At 47.0% G+C, this 11,027-nt stretch overlaps 1 long non-coding RNA gene across 2 annotated transcripts; it reads left to right on the top strand.

The window, feature by feature from the left end:
- The first annotated feature begins 4,636 nt into the window (after window positions 1-4,636).
- On the top strand, window positions 4,637-10,409 carry LOC102485268 (uncharacterized). 2 transcript variants are annotated; one of them, XR_003548973.1, is made up of 4 exons: window positions 4,637-5,512; window positions 6,480-6,660; window positions 8,246-8,401; window positions 9,495-10,409. It is a non-coding gene; the product is annotated as an uncharacterized LOC102485268 (long non-coding RNA). The 2 variants fall into 2 exon arrangements; XR_003548972.1 differs by having other exon boundaries at window positions 6,480-6,608.
- Window positions 10,410-11,027: the final 618 nt, after the last annotated feature.

The raw sequence follows: 11,027 nt of genomic DNA on the forward strand, positions 1-11,027 counted from the left end.
TCTCTCTCTGGTCAAATAAAAAATAAATGAATGAATAAATAAAACTACATAAATAATTATATACAAAAAGATTTGCTAGAAGGCATATGTGCTCACCAAAGAGAGATGGGGAGGGGGTGAGAAGCACCCTCCGTGGGGAATGGTCACACTGCAATCCCTGCTCCTTCATCTTTTCCTCCTTTAGGGATTTTGGGCACTCATGCACATGTGTTGGCATGTTTCTCAAGATGCCGGGTCTGGGATCTGAGCCATGCCGTTGGCTGTGTGGGATCCAGCCCCTTACCTTTTAAAATACTGTTTTGTGGGACCAGCAGTTAGCGTAATGGCTATGTCGCTGGACTCCCATGTAGTCGAACGCAGTTTGCGTCCCGGACCCGGTGGCTTAAAAAACTCACGCCGGGTGCGTGTGCGTGCATGCCCAAGATCCCGAGAGGAGAATGGAGGAGAAGGGATTGCAGTGAGTGCACACGCCCTATAGCAAAAACCTCAAGAAGAAGAAAAACATGCCAAGTGTGTATGTGTGTTCTCAAAAATCCCTACAGGAAAAATGGAGGAGAATGAATTGTGGCATTGCTCTCCTCATGGGTGTTTGTTTTCTCACTTTCTCTCTCTCTTTCTGTCTTTCTCTGGTGAGTGCATGCACCCTTTGGCAAAAATTACAGCGTGTGTGTGTATACGTGTGTGCATGTAGATGCATGCATTTTCATGTGTGTGTATATATAGATAGATAGATAGATACATAGATACATAGAGAGCTAGAAAGAGAGAGAGAAAGCACTTCCTAGTGCTAGTGGAATGTGGTCACTCCATAATCCCTTTTTCTCCATTTCTCCATCCCATTAGGACTCTGGGCACCCATGCAGATGTTCCCAGCATGTTTTTCAAACTGCTAGGCTAGGATTCGAACCACAGTCAATTGTATGGGATCTGGCTCCCTACACACAGGGCTTAACCATTGTGCTATGAGACCAGCCTGACAGAATTAGTTTCTTATTGCTCCTGTAATAAACCGTCACACTCTTAGTGGCTTAAAATAGCACAGACATATTCTCTTACCACTGTGAAGCCCAGTTTCACTGGGCAGAAGCGAAAGTATCTACATAGAGGGCTGGTTCTTTCTGGAAGCTCCTGGGGAGAGTCCATGCCCTTGCCTTTTTGGGCTCTGGATTCAATCAGGACCTCTTATCTGGGAGGATAAAGAAACCTTTTGATTTCCTTGCCTCATGACTGCTTCCTTGAAGCCTCCTGACCTCTTCTTCCATCCTCACATCTCCTCCTGCCTCGAGGTGTCAAATCTCCCTGTCTCTCTCTTGTAAGGACACATGTGGTTACATCTGGAGTCCACCTGCATAATCTGGACTCTCTCTACATCTCAGACTCCTTACCTCAGTCACATCTGCAGTTCCTCTAGCTCCATGGGGAACCTCCTCAGGCTTTAGGGATCAGGATGCGGTGTCTGTAGGGCTAGTAGCCAGCCTAGCACAAGAGCCCTCTTGCTCCTGTTCTTCCTTTCCTCATCTCCATTTTCCTTCCATGGAATGTTCCAAATATGGAGTGTACATACTTCTGTGTGTGAGATTCATTTGTTTATTTATTTATCTATCTATTTATTTATTTACTATAAGGTGCATGCACTTGCCAAAAAGACAGAGAAAGAGAGACAGAAAGTGAGAAATCACCCCCCCCAGGGGGAATGGCCATGCCATAATCCCTTCTCCTCCATTCTCCTCTTGGGATCTTGGGCATGCATGCACACACGCCTGACATGAGTTTTAAGCCACTGGGTCTAGGACTTGGACTATGGGCGACCACATGGGAATTCTGTAACATAACCACTATGCCATCTACTGGTCCCCTGTGCTTGAGTTTTAAATGAAGCCAGAGACAAGGTCTGAAGAGCAAGACACATGTTGGAGGGCTTTTCTAGTCAGCCCCCAGGTTCCCATGGCAGCAGTCATGAAAACATTCGGGTGGAAGGGGATCAAGAGGGCTCCTGCCCTAGAGGCATCGGTGGCACCTTGGCTGGAATGACTTGTCCTGTGGAGTGAGGATGACGGTGGAGAAGCACATGTAGCAGCCATGGAGTTCAGTGACAAGCTTCACAAGCCTTCGCTGTGATTGTAGGCACTTTCTAATCCATGTGCCTCCGCTGGCCTTCTCAGGTTAACAGAGACATCTTCAGCCACAACCCAGTGCTGTACCTAGAAGAGCTTGGAGGGGGATGTGTGTTAGGATCTGCTTCTGCCCTACCTCGCTTTTCCTCCTTTGTTGATTCCCTCATCATCCCCACATTCCCCGCCTCCAACCCTGCCTGGCAGGGTCTGTAGCGCTGGGATGAGAGTCTGGGATGTTGTATGCTTTGCTTTTTATTTTATTTTGCAAATGCCTTCCAACACGCCCCTCCATGTTTAATGTCCCACTGCTGAGTGCATGCAGTTGCTGGGCAACAAGAAGGAAGTCCCTGTGTGATTCACCCGCTGCTGCCCATTAATTTGCTAGCTGCGTGCATCTCGGGGGGTGGGGGGGAGGCTTCTCGAGGCTTTCTCCCAGACAGCTCAGAGGGCTGCTGCCCAACAGGGGAGAGGAAACCAGAGAAAGGCTAGCTTTGGGTTTGTTTGGAGTTTTTCAGGTCCAAACGAAAGGGCATGTCCGGAGGGCTGAGCAACACCTGGGGCGAAGACTTCTGGTTTCCTTCTTGGCCACCAATCAGAGAGCCGCCCAGGGCGCCAGCATGCCTCCGTGTCTGCACGTCGGCTGCCTGTTTGCTTTCTCATTTTTTACACTTTTTGTATGTAACTCTACAATGCAGACTTTCTCTTCTTTCCCAGTTGTCTGGCAGAGAGATCTCTTTAATCATCCTCTCCCTATTCAGTGTCCTGAGGGTCCTTGTTGCAACATCTGTCGGTCTCTGGCTATAGCACCCCTCCATTGGGGCCTCACCACACACGTCCCTGCCAGGGGACCCTCCGGGCCTGCAGGAAGGAGAGCGCCTGTGTACTAGGCTGAGCTGTCCGCTCCCAAGCCTGTTGAAAGTCATTTCCAGAAAGCTCCAGAGTCCCCAGTGTTTCCCTCAATACGCTGTGGTCCTGGCCTGTGCCTGCCTGAAGAAACGCTTGACCACCGCTGCCTCTGCTGCTGGCCTGTGAGGGTGGGCTTGCTGTCTGGCTCATTCTGTATTCACAGCATCTATCCCACGTGGTCCCTGTGCAAGCGTGGACTTGTAGTTGTTTAAGTTATTCCTTGTGGGTTGATAGTGACTGCTAAAACCAGACACCCTCCGTCAGCCTCCTCCATGTAGCCCAGAGTAGCTGTATATCTGTGTGTGGGCCCCTTATTTGCATTGCTGAACCTAATCCATTTTCTAGTGGGGAAGTCCTCCGAGGGCATTTGGTGGTACTGAGTATGTTTGTTGCTCAGAAATGGGGGCTTCAGAGGACAGTGGAAGTCAAGAAAAGTATGAGTTCAAGCCCGTCTTATTTGCTTGCAGCACTGGGAGAAGGAGAAATGTGTTTTGGGTAAGGAACCTTCCACCACTGTCCATTCTTAACTATGCCAGTTCCTTGGTAAGGGCGTGAACGTTAGGATTAGGATCCAGGGCTGAGTCATTCCAGACGGAGAACCCTGGCTTCCTCTGTGCCTCATTTTCCTATCTGTCAAGTGGGTGACCTACCTAACCCATCCATGCTGCCCACCCATATCTCACAGAAATAATAGTGACAGGTTGAAAACAAAATGCCCCACTTCCCTTGAGCTGGCTGTAGTCGGCGGACTTTTTAAAAATCAGCTCTGGGTGTAGTAGGGGGGTTTGTGTAGACGGATGCTGGTGATGATTGACTGTGTGGGGAGTTCAAGATATATAAATAGGCCTTTTTTTTTTTTCATTATTAAACCCTGATCCCGAAGTGTTTGTTCTGTTAAGTACCTAGAACATTATGGACAAAGACAGGACATTGATGCTTACCCCTGAGATGCCTGTTGAGCAGGCAGAAGCTGAAGTCTAACTCTGATGTTGTGCATTGGTCCACAGGCCTGGGAAGAACTGATCCAGGGCTGACCTCCTGGCCTACATACCCACCAGGAAGCTCAGTGGAACCCACCTTTGCTACCAGCAACCCCTTGAAGGACCTTGCTAAATTCAGATCACTCCTGAGAGACAAAGGCTCTGGAGCGAATCAAGAATTCTGATTTTGGAGAAAGAAGAAATTTCTGGATTTGAGGGAGAACCCTGGCCTCCTCTGTGCCTCATTTTCCTATCTGTCAAGTGGGTGACCTACCTAACCCATCCATGCTGCCCACCCATATCTCACAGAAATAATAGTGACAGGTTGAAAACAAAATGCCCCACTTCCCTTGAGCTGGCTGTAGTCGGCGGACTTTTTAAAAATCAGCTCTGGGTGTAGTAGGGGGGTTTGTGTAGACGGATGCTGGTGATGATTGACTGTGTGGGGAGTTCAAGATATATAAATAGGCCTTTTTTTTTTTCATTATTAAACCCTGATCCCGAAGTGTTTGTTCTGTTAAGTACCTAGAACATTATGGACAAAGACAGGACATTGATGCTTACCCCTGAGATGCCTGTTGAGCAGGCAGAAGCTGAAGTCTAACTCTGATGTTGTGCATTGGTCCACAGGCCTGGGAAGAACTGATCCAGGGCTGACCTCCTGGCCTACATACCCACCAGGAAGCTCAGTGGAACCCACCTTTGCTACCAGCAACCCCTTGAAGGACCTTGCTAAATTCAGATCACTCCTGAGAGACAAAGGCTCTGGAGCGAATCAAGAATTCTGATTTTGGAGAAAGAAGAAATTTCTGGATTTGAGGAGATATTCGGATAGAAAGCAAAAACCCTCACACAGAGCAAGGGTGTGCATGTTGACCCCAACGGGCAGGGAGATGCATGGCCAGAAGTGACTTATAGCTGGAGACGACTTGTCATCCCATACCTTGCCCTTCTTGCTTGGGGAAACCCTTTCTTCTGCTACTGCTCATGAGACTCTCTCCCACCCTATTCCCTGGCAACTGGAGGGCCTCTGCCACACCCTCTCTTGCCCCCCACCTCCCTCGCTGCTGTGCCTTTGGACTCAGCCATTCTTGTTTGCTCCATTATCTTCCAGCCGGATACAGAGTGAATAGTTAACTACACTTGGGTCGAATGGGATCTTAATTTCTTGTTTCTGTTCCTTCTAAAGAACCAGTGTTCGTGTGTTGCAAGCAGCCTTTGATACTACCCCTCCCATTTATTTGAAGTCTGGCCTCCCTATTTCCAGAGTGATGCATGAATCAGTGTGAAGGTTCTTCAGGCTCTTGGGCAGATGTTAGGGCCATTGGAGAAGTCCTCAGGAGGGGAGCTGGATCGTGAAGACTGGTGCTCAGTGCGTTCGCTTTCTTTGTTGGGTTCACACACAGGTGTATACCAGGAAGAGCAAAAATAAACCCTGTCATTTGCTTCAACTATCTTCTATGACACAGAGATACAGTTGTGAAGACCCTTTTCTCTCAAGTGGTATTTGAGGTCCGTGTCAGATGATGGTGCTTCATGACAGACTAGCCACAGCAAGTGGGTTGGTGGTGTTTCTCAGAACTGTCCCTCCCCGACGTGTGCTGATGACACACACACAACCGACAATCGGTTAAGTCTTCCTTGTTCCTTTCACTCTGAAAGCCGTCATGTGCCTCTGGGTCTACCTTTCCTGCAGTAATGGCCTGATGCTTATGCTTGGTTTGGGCATTCTTCATTCAGACCTCTGTATCTGGTCACTTCGTTGGCCGCCTCACATCTATAGATGAATACTTGGACCAAGCACCAATCCTGACCAAATCAGTTGTTCCCAGCATGCTGGGGTTGCCTGATACTGACAAAAACCAAGGTGTGAGAACCAGGGGAAACCACATCTTTCTAAAGAGTGTGATGTGACTGGGCATGTGGGAGGCATTTAAGGTGTCAGGGATTCCTTGGATACAGTCCTACTCACACAGGTAAAACAAATGGTTCTCATTAAAAACAAAGTTCATTCAGAAACAGAAACTAGCCCAGCCAGTGGCGATGGTGGAAAATATGTAGAGTCATGAGCCAAGAACACAATTTTGCAACTTTGGTAGACCAAGACAAAGAGCTAAAATCTTGGGGACAGCGTTGTCTGGGGAGCACAAGAGTTGGCCCGAGGACTTCCTGAAATTCCTTTGAACTCCAGAATCCTTTCAAATATCAAGGGCATATCAACGGGCCATAAGTATGTACTTTCCAAAGTCTCCTAGATAACGTTTGGGTTCAGCTCAGATAGTGTTGAACCTCGCGGCTCATTCTTACCTTTTCAGACACTGACTTCATCTGGGACACGGGAGGGGAATTTGGAGGGGGTAAGGGGGAGGCGGACAAGAGGAGAGTGAGGCCAGCCCAATTTATTGGTGTTCATAACAAGTAAGCAGCACAGTCTGACAGCAGATTATACTCTTTTTTTATATTCTGTATTCTTTTTCAGTTTAGGAAAAGCCAGGTTTTCAGGATCACCTGGCATCCTGAAGTTGTGGCTGCTTGTTGGGAAGTTCTGCCTCCATCTTTCTGCTGAATGGCAGGGATGACTGTTGCGATGCTGGAACGTGGGCCTTCGGTGAGTCCACTCATCCTGTGTGGTGTGGCCCCATGGAGCCCCGACAGTCTAGGTTAGTGATGGGCAATCATCTAGCGACCATTCTCTCATTATTTATGACACCCCCTACACATCAGTGTTTGCCTGCAACTCTCACAACTGTTACCTCCATTTGAGAAATGCAAGCCCAGCTCCTTGGGAGCCATTTCCTTTTTTACAGATGAGCACATTTCAGATGGTCCCTTGGTTTACATCCCACATTCATTCTTTGGTTCCAGAAGAAGACCTGATTTTGTGCCTGTTAAGGCAGCAGTCCCCTCCTTTCTTATCTCCTTATCCACATGGAATCCCAGAATCCCAGCGACTGAAGCGATCTAAGACATTACTCTTATCTAGATACATCTCTGATGAATGCTGGAGTCCCTTTCAAACATCTAGAGAGGGGTCGTCTAACCTGGGGGAGCCAGCTGTGCCCCCTTTTCGGCAGGAGGGGAGAAGACTGTGAGAGAAAGCTGAGTGATTATCAGCCTGATGGGGAAGCAGTAGAACCTGAAAGAGTAGTTGATGAACTGCCACACTGCCACATGGCCACAAATGTCAATTTCCTTTTCCTTTTTTTTAGATTTTTGCCATAGGATGTGTGTGCTTGTTGGAGTGAGACAGAGAGAGACAGTAAGAGGGAAAGTGAGAAATCACGCCCCAGGGAGGATGGCTACCCCCACAATCCCTTTTTTACCACTTTCTTCCTAGGATTTTGGGCATGCACTCACATGCACTCAGCATGATTTTCAAGCTGCCAGACCGGGGACTTGAACTGCAGTGGGCTATGTGGGAGTCCAGTGCCTTAACCATCACACCACCTGCTGACTCTGAATGTCAATTTCTTAATGAGATCGGAATGTAATGCATTTTGTGCTCTCCCCCACATCTATTGGTTTCTCATTTCTGGATCCAGGTAGTGTGTTTTATATTGGTAAAAAACACGGGGTAGGGAGACAAAAAGTCTCTCATCTTAGTTCCTCCCATGTAAAATGAGAAGTCAGGCCAGGAGATTCCTGGAGCCTCTTCCAACTCTGACATCCAAGTGCTGTCATATTTGACACATAAGCCAGTGGTTTTCTAGGAGACCATGTCTTAAACATTTTCTTTTTTTTTTTTTTCGTCAAGAAACTGAAAGATTGGAAGGTATGATAGCAGGGTGAATAACTGTAGACTAGAGACCCTATAGGAGGGGGCAGGTAATGGTGGGTGGGTAATAGGGGGCGAGAGGGAAGGGATCAGGGAAAAACAAAACATGTAATAAACACAGAAGTGAAAAGTTATCTGTTGAGGATAATGCATATGGTAATCTCTTTGACTTGATAATATGCACTGTATTCATTCATGGGAAAAACCATGTACATCGTAAAGATAAACAGTGACTAAATGTGAGTTAGAAATAAATAAAAAATGTTTTAAAGATTTGAAATGTTTGTCTCCTATGAGAGTAGTATAGTAGACATTGCTCAAGGTGAAGTTACTTCATCCATGTATGCATCTTGCCTCGATTCATTATGAGCACATCTTCATTTCAGATAATCTCCCTGCCACCTATCCCCCGAGATTTTGTTCAGACTTCCCTCTGAGATTTTCCCATTGCATTGAAATTTGACCCACAGGAAAACTTTCATCCTCTTCAAATAACCCCAGAAATCCCCATAGGAAAATGTGAAGAGTCGTGTTGATGGAGGTTTCTCCCGGAGAAATGACCCTTCTGCTTGGAGGCTGCAGTTTAATTGGCACAAAGTAACCTTCGCAGTGACCACTGACCTTAGGTAAGACCCTGTGTGCCAGGCTGGTGGATTATATAGGCAGAGCATAGGTGGAGGGAGGCCTGAAAAGAGCCAGACACCAGTCCTGCTTTGGTTCCAACTAGTTCTAAGATCCCAGGTAAGTCCCTCTGGTCATTGCTCTGGGTCTCCCTTTCCTCATCTCTTAGTTGGGCCAGAGAAGGGAATGCAGTCAGTCTGGATGCTCCTTTAAGGTCCCTTCCTCTGGTCAAGTTCTCAGCCTTGCCCACCCAGCTGGTGTCTGGCCATTCCCTGCCCAGTAGCTCTTTCTTCCTTTGCCTTCAGCTACATAATGGGGAAACCTGACTGCCCTGCAAAGTTCATTACCAAAGACAACTTCAAAGCTGTTTGCACTCATCCGTTGTGCTGAACTCAAGTTTGTTGAGGGAGAAGACAAATAGACATACAAGCTGATGACAGGAGAGGTGGAGGGGACTTCTGTTTACCCCAGGGTGACTGGGAGGGGAAAAGCCCTGCCTGCCATTTTGACCAATAAATAAAAACTGGAAGCGCTGCGTGGCTAAAACTGTAGGGGATTTATTAGTTTGCTTAGTGAAAGGCAAATATTAAGTCTTAAGTTGACCCATCCTGGGACCTGCCTTTTGGCTTTTGTATGCTGTCCAGCTGATCATAGGTACTAGGGATTATTGAGTTCTGTTCAAAGTTTTCTTTATCTCTCTCTCTCTCTCTTTCTTGCGCATGCTTTTTTTTTTTTAAATTGTTTTCTGATTCCTGCTTTTCTTCCTCCTTTTCCCTACTCCTACCTTTCCTGGTAACTCAGGTCTGGATTTTGGAGGGGTGAGGAAAGCCAACAGTGTTGTCTTGCTCACAACAGTGTCTTTGTTCAGGAATCCAGCTGGCCTGGGACTGCCAGTGCCCATGCTATGCTGGATTTGGGGAGTAAGACCCAGGTGGTCTTCATGGGTCCACACCATCCTCTGTCTTGAACTCAACATTAGGTCCCAGGCTGTAAGGCAAAGAAGGCCTTGTCCCTTGTTCTACGTAAAATGAGTGTAATGATAAGCATGAGGAAAGGACAGATTTCAACGGTTTCTAAGTTGTAAACTTCCCATTGCAGGTGACAGATGATTTCAGCCTGATCAGGGCTTGTGACTGTCCATGAAGTGAAACACGGGGACTATATGGGCTGGAGAGCCACTACTCTATCCAGTTTCCAGGTATGAGCTGTGGGGAAACTAAGCTTGATGGAACTGTCTTTGCCCTTTGCTTAAAATATCCCCAGTTGTGAGTTAGTCCATTCTGAAGCACTGTAGGGGCAGCCCTGTAGCACAGTGGTTGAATGCTGTGTGGAAGAAGACAGATTCCACATGGCTGGCCATGGTTTGAATCCCAGTCCTGGTGGCTTGAAAAACATGCCAGGCACATATGCACGTGTGCCCAGGGTTCTGACAGGATAGAAGATTAGAGGAAGGGGGATTGCCCTGTGACCAGGCTCTTTTTCTTTTTCTCTCTCTCTGGTGTATGCACATGCCCTCTGATAAGTAAGTAACTAAATAAATAAGCAGGCAAGCACTGCCATTCTTAGGGACTTCAGTCTCACGGGTGGTGCTTGCTAGGATGCAGTATAGCAGGATGCCCCACTCTGAGTCTGACTCTAATGTCCTTTTCCATGCCCACCCCTGCTGCCTGTCCATGGAGGGTGCATCTTATTAGTCTGCCTAGGACATCAAGGTTCCCCAACCACTATGCATGTGGCCAAGAGTTGGGAATGTTCTGGAATTGCTTAACTGAGGACATTCCTCTCCTATTTCAATGATGATTTTGATTGAATTCAGCATGATTTTTAACCCTTTGGCAATGCTTCATGGAAGAGGCTATCTTTTCACAGATAGATATTGGGCACCTAAGCTACTGAGATCCTAAAAATCCTTCAAGGCTCATCTCAAATGCTCCCTTCTCTAGGAAGTCTTCCTAGATTCTCTTCCCTCTCAACTAGTTGTGATTTCTCTCTCACACATTCTTTTTATTTATTTGTAAAATGTCTTTTTTTTTCTTTTATGAGAGATACACAGAGAGACAGAGAAAGACAAGCACCCTCAACAGGGTCTCACGCTGCAGTCCTGCCAGCCAGCCAGGATCATGGGTGCATGTGTACACACCTGTGTCTATAGGTCGACTCAAGAACTGAACTCTGATCTTCCATCCATTTCCAGCATTGCAGAACATCGTGTTACTGCTGTGTCACCATCTCAGGGCCCCTGGCATATTCTTTTAAAGTATCTGACATCTTATAGGCACTCAGAAATACTGATCTTTTCTTCTAGGCACTTTAATATCTCACTTTAGCTCCCTCCTCCCCAACACTCTCTCTCTTTCTTTTCTATAATAGCAATACTTGTGTCATTCCTTACTCATTGAAATGCGTCCCAGCAATTCCCAGTCATGTTCAGGATCGCTTGGCAGGCTGTGCAATGGACATTTCATGTGCTTCCTCATTTAGCCATCAGAAAACAGGAACTTACAGGTATCAGTCACTTTGAAACCAAGTACTTTAAATGAGAGTTCATTTTCAAAGCCAAGGTAATAATGACCTCAAGTTCAGAGCATGGTGGCTTTTCCATGGTAGAGACCCAGGAAAGACGTTGAGTTG

Source organism: Tupaia chinensis, unplaced genomic scaffold (assembly GCF_000334495.1).
Source record: "Tupaia chinensis unplaced genomic scaffold, TupChi_1.0 Scaffold000159_1, whole genome shotgun sequence".
NCBI lineage: Eukaryota > Metazoa > Chordata > Mammalia > Scandentia > Tupaiidae > Tupaia > Tupaia belangeri.